Source organism: Tenrec ecaudatus, chromosome 1 (genome assembly GCF_050624435.1).
Source record: "Tenrec ecaudatus isolate mTenEca1 chromosome 1, mTenEca1.hap1, whole genome shotgun sequence".
Taxonomy (NCBI): domain Eukaryota; kingdom Metazoa; phylum Chordata; class Mammalia; order Afrosoricida; family Tenrecidae; genus Tenrec; species Tenrec ecaudatus.
In genome coordinates this window covers 311,145,097-311,153,609 of record NC_134530.1, presented here as the reverse complement: position 1 = coordinate 311,153,609, position 8,513 = coordinate 311,145,097, and the positions used below count along the sequence as shown (strand labels likewise).

Below are 8,513 nucleotides of genomic sequence, written 5' to 3'. Positions count from 1 at the left end.
TGCAATGCTTCTTTCCAGGTGTGCTCGCCCCACACCTGCCCTGCCAGGAGCCAGGGACGAAGTTCTAAAACTTGTTCATGGAATGCCTTCCCGTGTTTTTCGGGAACTTCCACGTGCCTGCTCTCTAGAATCCCTTTCAGTATATTGGGTCTATTGAGTGTGAGAGGGAGTATCACCATTGCTCGGGAGGTGCACGCATCGGGCCTCCAACGGCCTGCGAGGTCCCTGTTAGAGCGCCAGGTGTGGGAACAGGTGCGGCCCGCAGGGGAGTGAGGGGAGGCACCGATGCATGCACACAGACTCCGGAGACCAGCCTCTGATGGCGCAGAGCTATCTTATTATTGTCTTTACACAGTTTATAAGCCAATCAATTGTCACCACGCTTACTTCCTTGTTCTTAGCGCTTATCGTTATTTAATCGCGCTTTGAGGTGACAGGCTTTGCCGTGGGCTAGAGCAAGCAGAGGAATGCCGTCTCGGGGCCATTTTGTCTCACCGGTGTACCGGGAGCCATTTTAATAGAAAGACGGTTTGCGCTTCTCGGGCCCGCTCCAGAACGCTAAGTAGCATTCTGCGCTTTCTACACCATTCCTCCTTCATACATTCTAACCCCCAACAAAAAAAAAAAGGGAAGCGCCCGAACAGGGACTTGAACCCTGGACCCTCAGATTAAAAGTCTGATGCTCTACCGACTGAGCTATCCGGGCTCCTGCAGAGTAATGCGACTATACTCTAACCTGAATAAACCATTTAGATATTTAAACTAGAACAAGAGCGCAGAGGTTTCAGTTGTGATTTTTGTGCAAAGGTAATGGTTTAGAAAAATGCTTATTAATAACATAATTAGTATAGCAGAAAAAGGAGGAGATTTTCTACTCCTGTGAAAATCTACAGCCTCGGAAACTCACAGGGACAAGACAATTCAACTCTGTCCCGGAGAGTCGCTATGAGTTGGAATTGACTCGATGGTAGTAAGCGTGAGTTGTTGTTTTGTTTTTTAAAGTAGCATAGAAATCAAACATGAATTTTCTTTAAGATCTAACTCTAATAATATTACATTAATTGAACGTTCCCTCAAATTATCTTTACATATAAAATACATATTCGTGTGTATATATGCATATACATCACATATCTGCGTAGGCGTAAATATACTATATACTAGTAACATGCACATTGTTTGTAATACAAAATTTACTGCAATCAAGGACACAGAATGGTTCCAGGAAGAACGTAATTGGTGTCAAGGAATTGTACGTATAGAAAGGGTTAACTTGGTGTGCTATCTATATATCCTGCAAAACAAAACAAAACACGGGCAGAATGCAAGCATCTAGTTCGTAGGTTCTCTACAGAAATATTTTCAGTATTTGGACCCCAGAACCCTAAGGATGATCTGATCTTGGCACTGTATGGTCGTCATACCATCTTTTCAGGGACTTACTTTGGACACCTGTAAGTGTAGGGGCAGAGGGAGCTGCGTAATTCTTCACGAAGTCTCAGCTACCTTTGCAGAAAAGGAAAGAAAGAAGCTTTGGAGGGACGGTTTAATTCTTTTTTATACTTGTCGGATTTCCAGGGGTGGTTAGTTAGTGTCCGGTGCCTCTCTAGGTTAAATGTTTGACAAGTGTTCAGTGAATGGAAGTTTACTCTGGGAAGTCACTGAAAGCTGAGCCATTACATATTTCAACATCTTACTGAGTTGGATAAATTAAAGAACTCTTAACGGAAATATTTTACAAATCATATAAAAAGTGGGGGGAGGGAACTGCACACAAAGAACTGGGGAGTGCTACCAAAACGGCACGCTGTCAGCTGGGGATGTAGCTCAGTGGTAGAGCGCATGCTTCGCATGTATGAGGCCCCGGGTTCGATCCCCGGCATCTCCAGAACTCTTTTTTTACCCACCTAAAGAGTTGTTTGTTTTTAAAAGGTTGAATTGTATCTTCTATATTCTATTTCAGTTATATGATCCAGTGTTCTTTTAATCATTGCTTATATAACAATGCACGTAGAGAATGGAAAAATGTTTCTTTGAAATATTTTTTACTATCTGTGTTAAAACGAAAAGCAAAGTGACGTTGGGAAAAACCAGAGAAACATTCAAAGAGCACCTGGAATATTGCCCGGTATCCATTAATGAGTTGTGATACTGCTAGCCTGGGAGACAAAACTAACCTTGACCTGATAGCATTTGTAAAAGGAGGAACAAAATATGAGACAGTTGGTAAAAGGATGAAAAATACAAACTAACTTTACATCGCCAGCCAGAAGGATGTAGTCCTCTAGATAAGTATTTAAAAAGCATCCGCACGCAAGTGGCCGGTTAGCTCAGTTGGTTAGAGCGTGGTGCTAATAACGCCAAGGTCGCGGGTTCGATCCCCGTACGGGCCAGCGTTCTTTTATTGAAGCTACTACCGAACTCCGTAAATTTATGAAACTTGAGAAATTTGCTTTAGAGAAGCAAAAAACCGGCTGGACACCGTAAGATTTCACTTTTACTTCTCAAAAAATAAGAAAGTTCCATCTGTTTTAGTAATCGAATACTGCCCTAGAAATAGAGCTTTCATTTACTGACCATGAGTTAGGTGAACAGAGCAATGCAATGCACTTATGAGGTTCCGCATTTGAGAACATCCACTCAAGGGAGGAATCCTATCCTGGGAAATACATTTTCCTGTTACCTTGATTTCTCAGGTAAGAAAGTACTAAGACTTTCCCTAGACTCCATCTTGCCTTCTGTCCCAGTTCGTGACATAACTTTCTTTTGTCTCAATTTCCTTTCCCACCAAATCCACTTTCAGCACCTAATTATGAATTGGGGACCCACTTTCCACTCATAGCTAATTTTCTCGAGTTAGTCTTTTTTTTAATAATCATTTTATTGGGGTTCATATAACTCTTACCACAATCCATACATACATCAATTGAGTTAAGCCCCTTATACATTCGTTGCCCCCGTTATTCTCAAAATTCGCCTTCCACTTGGGTTCTTGGAATCAGCTCATTTTCCTTTTTTCTCCTCCTCCTCCCTCCCCGGTCCCCGCTCCCTCACGATAGTTAGTCTTAATTCCACACTTTTATGCCCTGTTCAGTGAATTTCGACTGTGGGAGACATAATAAAGCTCACACTGATGGTTCGCCTCATGTTTATTGTCAGCCACGCGCCCCACACGAGTTTTGGAACCATGAAAACGGATTTCCAGTTGCTCTCGCGGTGAAGTCTACAGGTGATCTAGGGAACTTGTAAAAACCTGTAGTCGATCGATCTGATCTCATCCCCAGGCACCTGGAATTCAAGTATTTTATTTTTTTTAAAAAACGCAAGTATTTTCAACAAGCGCCACGTATGTTTCTCATATAATGTATGGGCAAACGCCCTTTGAGAAACAAGACCGTATATGGTGCGGAAAAAATCCAGGGAATTTCTGAGGACTATTTAGTTTAAAAATATCTAAAATAAAACCAATTATAAGTACTATACCCAAACTTAAGCTATGAAACTAGAAAAGATCATTAAATATTTAATACATTTTTATCATTGAATGAAGCATATAGGTGGCTCGTTGGTCTAGGGGTATGATTCTCGCTTAGGGTGCGAGAGGTCCCGGGTTCAAATCCCGGACGAGCCCACTTTTTCCTGTTGCTTCTCTTTGTTGTACAACCATTTCACCTATGGAACCCCTGCCCGTGTGTATCTAGTACTTACTGTATTCGATGCACTTTTGTGGTCAGCGATAAACAAAACATGCACAACACCATTGGATACCAAAATGCAATCGAGATAACTCCCCTCTTCTTTCCTGAGGATGTGGAAAAAGGGGCAAGTAAAAAATAATACTAGATCTGAAGCAGGAAACTGCAGAGAAAAATTTGCAAGGCCACGTCCACGTGAAGTGGCAAAAGGGGCGAGAGTTGACGGGTGCTGAGGGCAGGAGAAGAACTCTGTGGCCTAGAAAGAAAGCGCGGAACGGGGTTTGGGCTGGAGGGTTGGACTTGGAGTCTGCTTGTCAACCTGACTTTAAAAGCTCTGGGAATGTCAGAGGGATCGCTTTAGTGGCATCCAAAGACTGTAATTCTTGGATCCTGGAAGCATTTTAGGTTTATCAATACAGGCTTGAGAGAATAGGAAGATGAGAAGAGAGTGAAGGGAGTGTACTCTAATCTTTTCAGGTAACACATTCTTTGGGCATCATCTCATTTTACCTATAAAACAAGGTACATAAAAATTGAATCAATTCTAGAATCATAACACTATCCTTCATTCACTCACTCTGTCCCATTGAATGGATGCCTGGCTCATAGCAACCTTATAGGAGACGGTAAAACTGCCCATGTAGGTTTCTCTCTCACTCTCTCTTTTCTTTTTTTCTTTTATTTTCTTGTTTAAATCATTTTATGGAGGCCTCTTACAGCTCTTATCACACCCCATACACCGATTGTGTCAAACACATTTGTACATATGTTGCCATCATCGTTTTCAAAAACATTTTCTTTCTTCTTGAGTCCTTGGTATCAGCTCATTTTTACACCTCACCCCCAACTCCCTTCTTCATGATCCCTTGATAATTTATAAATTAATATTTTTTCGTGTCTTACAAGACCACTGTCTCCCTTCACCCACTTTTCTCTTGTACGTACCCCCGGGGGGTGGGTGGGTGTTGTTTATATGTCAATCATTGTGATTGGTTCTCCTTTTCTCCCCCCACCTTCTCCTTCCCCTCCTAGTATCCCTACTCTCATTATTGGTCCCGAAGGGTTTATCTGTCCTGGATTCCCTGTGTTTCCAGCTCTTGTCTGTACCAGTGTGCATGCTTTGATCTAGCCGGATTTGTAATGTAGAATTGAGGTCATGAGAGTGCGTGAGGAGGTCCCTGTAGGTTTCTGAGACTAACTTTTTACGGGAATAAAAAACCTCAACATTATCCTTGGCCCTTATTAATTAAAAAAAAAAGAAGGGGGGAAAGAGGCGGGAGGGGCTAGAGTGGGGGGAATTTTTATATATCTTTATGATCATTGGGCATCAACACTTAACTAACTGCTCTGTTAGTTTATTCAGTACAGCACGAGCTTCTTAGGATTTTGAGTTCGAACGTCCCACGGTGGGCGGCAATATTTCGAGTCTTTTTTTTCATTTTCTCTCTCTTTTATCTATCTATCTATCTATCTATCTATCTATCTATCTATCTATCTATCTATCTATCTATCTATCTATCTATCTATCTATCTATCTATCTTGCTATCTATCTTGCTATCTATCTTGCTATCTATCTGTCTATCTATCTATCTATCTATCTATCTATCTATCTATCTATCTATCTATCTATCTATCTATCTATCTATCTATCATCTATTATCTTAACCTTTTCTCTCAATCTAAATTTTAGCAGACTTTTACTACTCAGGAGGAGTTCTTACCCCAGTGGCTGGGCCCTCGGTTGCTAACCGGAAGGTTGACGATGCCAACTCACCATCCTCTCTAATTAAAAATGTAGCCATCCGCTTTCGTAAAGATTAGTCTTTAAACCCTAACCAGGTCTGCGGCGCTGGGCCGGGCGAGGGGTGCGGGATCGTCGCTTCCCTGAGAGCTGGGTGGGGCCCGAGTCGCCCCAGTCCTGATCTTTCCGGGCGCCTCCTGGGCCCCAGGAGGGTCCCGCAGCTTCCTGGCCGCCCGCACCGCACCCTCCACCCAGGCCCCCGCCGGAGGATCGGGGCGTCCCAGACCCGAGCACCGTGCGGAAATGCGGGCAGGGCCAGGGGGGCGCCTCGGGGCGCGGGCGGTGGGCCCCCGCGAGCGAGCCCGCCTCGCGTTTCTCCTCCACTTTGTGCAGTCTTTGCCGAAGACCCCCTTCTCCGTTCCCTCTCCCCGACTCCTCTCAGGTTCAAGGCCCGCTCCGCAGCCCCTCCCTTCCCAACTGCACCCTTCTCCCGCCCCCTTCCCCCCCGCCCCCCCGACAGCGGTAACTTCTTCCCTGAGCTCCTTGCTGGAGTCTAAGGATCCCCCTTCCTCTTAGATTTGAGGGGCTGTGTGCCTGTCTTGCTCTCCGCGGCTGGCTCCCAGATTCACCGGTTTGTGGGGCCTGACTCGGGAGAACAGGTGGAGGACGTCCCCTGCGCCCCTCTGCTGGCAAGTAGGCTGTCACAAGAGGGTTTTGTTACGGGACGTTTGAGGCCGCTTTCGGGGGCTGTTCCCGTCTTTCCGCTCAAGGAGACCAGCATTGTTCCCAGGACTCGAGGTGGACTGGAATGATTGTGTTGGTGGGGTTCCGCCTAGCCTGGTTTTGCTTGGCTTTTTCAATGGCCACGTCCTGGGAGATGCTGTTTGGGTTATGTGGAGAAGCTTGACTTACTCAGGCAGGTAACAAGCTATCGTGTGTGTGTGTGTGTGTGTGTGTGTGTGTGTGTGTGTGTGTGTGTGTGTGTGTGTGTGTGTGTGTGAAAGAGATGCTGTGAAGTGGTTCTTTAGTACACTCGCAGGGTGGCGGTTGTATTAAATTTGGGGGACTGATCAGTCGATGGTACAAAACATTTGTGAACGCCCCCCCCCCAAAGAAGCGCAGTGACTTGCAGTATATACATCAAAACCAATTTGTCACATGGAAAGCAGTTCTTTATAGAAAACATTTTAGAAAGCTTGGAACTGGAGTTGCCTAGTACTTTTTGTGAGGAAGGACTCAGGGTCATCTTTATATAGCTAATCTTTTGACTTGATTGACAGCGTTTTATCCGTCTTGGAGTAGAGTGATTTAACTGCATAGCTAAGGAGGTCCAAGAGAATTTGGAACTTGGCCTGTGGTTGTTGTTGTTTTTTAAATCATTTTCTTGGGAGCTCTTACCGATATAACATTCTACCGTTCAGTCATATCAAGCAGTGTTGTGCAATTGATACCACAGTTTCGGAACATCTTCTTTCTTGAACTCCTTGATATCAGTTCCCTTTTATCCCCTCCCTCCCCCACTGCACCCCCCAGGAACCCGCATTCCTTTTTTTATTTTTTTGCGATCCAATCGCTTTATTGAATCGTGGCTTGGAGGGATGGAAGGCAATGAGGTCCGACGACAGCGGTCCAACTGAATTTTGCCATAGCTTACCCAATCCAGTACATCCATTCACATACAATTCTGTTGTTCAACCCCATCAAGTGGGGTTACAGTTATCAATGCTATCAGCTCCCCATTACCTACCTTCTCTCTTCCCGTACCTTCAGGGACCCATTACGACTCTTAACTGTGTCTGAAAGTGTCTCTTGACTTTGATGTACTGAACAATCTCAAATATACACGTGTGTTATGTGGCTCATCTGCCGTGGAGTTATCCCTTCTGTGTGGCCCTTCTGAGAGGGACTGAGTCTCCACTACATGCACGCCCCTTCACATGGAATTGGTTGTTTGTTTTTGAACTTCTGGTACCTCTTCTTGTGGACACCTCATGATCACCCAGGCTGGTGTGCTTCTTCCACGTGAGCTTTGTTGCTTCCCTGCTAGATGGCTGTTTGTTTAACTACAAACCTTTAAGATCCCAGACACTGTATCTTTTTAAAAAAATCATTTTATTGGGGGCTCGTGTATCTTTTTTTTCTTCAAATTGTTTTATTAGGGGCTCATACAACTCATCAAAATCCATACATACCTCAAAAAAACAAAACAAAACCATAACCAGCCCATTATTCGGCAAGAAGTTTTATTTGGGGTTTAATACTCAGTCCAGAATAAGGTCCTTTACTGTCCTCGGGAAGACTCATTTTAATTTTAATTTATTTTTTAAGGAAGACTCATTTTTAGCGCCGAACACTTAACACCAAGTATGAAATTACATAATTACCATTTTCCCCAGTTTAACTAGTTCAACCAACCCTAAAACTCCAGGAGTTTAAACTTTCGCGCCCCCTTGCGGTAGGCAGGAGTTCTTAACAAAATCTTCCAGTAATTCTGAAGCACGATTCCCATTTCAAAAGATTCAGGGCAAAAGATACGCAGATGTTGGAAAAAGTGAAATGTGAAGGTGAAGAAGACAATTAAAGCAAAGAGAACATTTTTATGGCAAAGCCTCTGAGAACACAACGCTCATGGGGTTTTGACAAGGAAAACTCTACTTTTTCCAAACACTTGTTACTATGGAACGCTGGGAGTTGAATTTTCTACTAGCGCTGTTTCCTTTTCAGTGCTTTAGCCGGATCGACAGCTAGACTGCCCCAAGGACCTCCGAATAGAGAATGGCTGTTTCTAATCCTTTCCCCCTTCATGCTACCTAACAAAGAATCAACCATGCCACAACAGGGCAATAGCCCTCAAAATGAGCTCCTAAAGATTTACATCTACATTTCTACCTCAACCTCTTCCGAAATTTCCATCCTGCCCTTCTCAATCACTGATAATTGTTCACTTCGTGCCTCCGTGTGCTCCTTTTGCTCAGACAAACCCACGTGGTCCATAGCGACATGAAGTAGCAAAAATGTTTGCTATCATTGGAATCTCTTGAAAAAATCAGACCCATTGTCAGATTGACCACTGGAG

General features: G+C 44.0%; 4 non-coding genes across 4 annotated transcripts; 3 read left to right on the top strand and 1 right to left on the bottom strand.

Moving 5' to 3' along the window:
- Positions 1 to 633: 633 nt before the first annotated feature.
- TRNAK-UUU (transfer RNA lysine (anticodon UUU)) lies at positions 634 to 706 on the bottom strand. The gene has a single exon. It is a non-coding gene; the product is annotated as a tRNA-Lys (tRNA).
- A 1,110-nt stretch (positions 707 to 1,816) lies between these two features.
- TRNAA-CGC (transfer RNA alanine (anticodon CGC)) lies at positions 1,817 to 1,888 on the top strand. Its single transcript has one exon. It is a non-coding gene; the product is annotated as a tRNA-Ala (tRNA).
- A 431-nt stretch (positions 1,889 to 2,319) lies between these two features.
- Positions 2,320 to 2,393, top strand: TRNAI-AAU (transfer RNA isoleucine (anticodon AAU)). The gene has a single exon. It is a non-coding gene; the product is annotated as a tRNA-Ile (tRNA).
- A 1,166-nt stretch (positions 2,394 to 3,559) lies between these two features.
- On the top strand, positions 3,560 to 3,631 carry TRNAP-AGG (transfer RNA proline (anticodon AGG)). The gene has a single exon. It is a non-coding gene; the product is annotated as a tRNA-Pro (tRNA).
- The last annotated feature ends 4,882 nt before the right edge of the window (positions 3,632 to 8,513 follow it).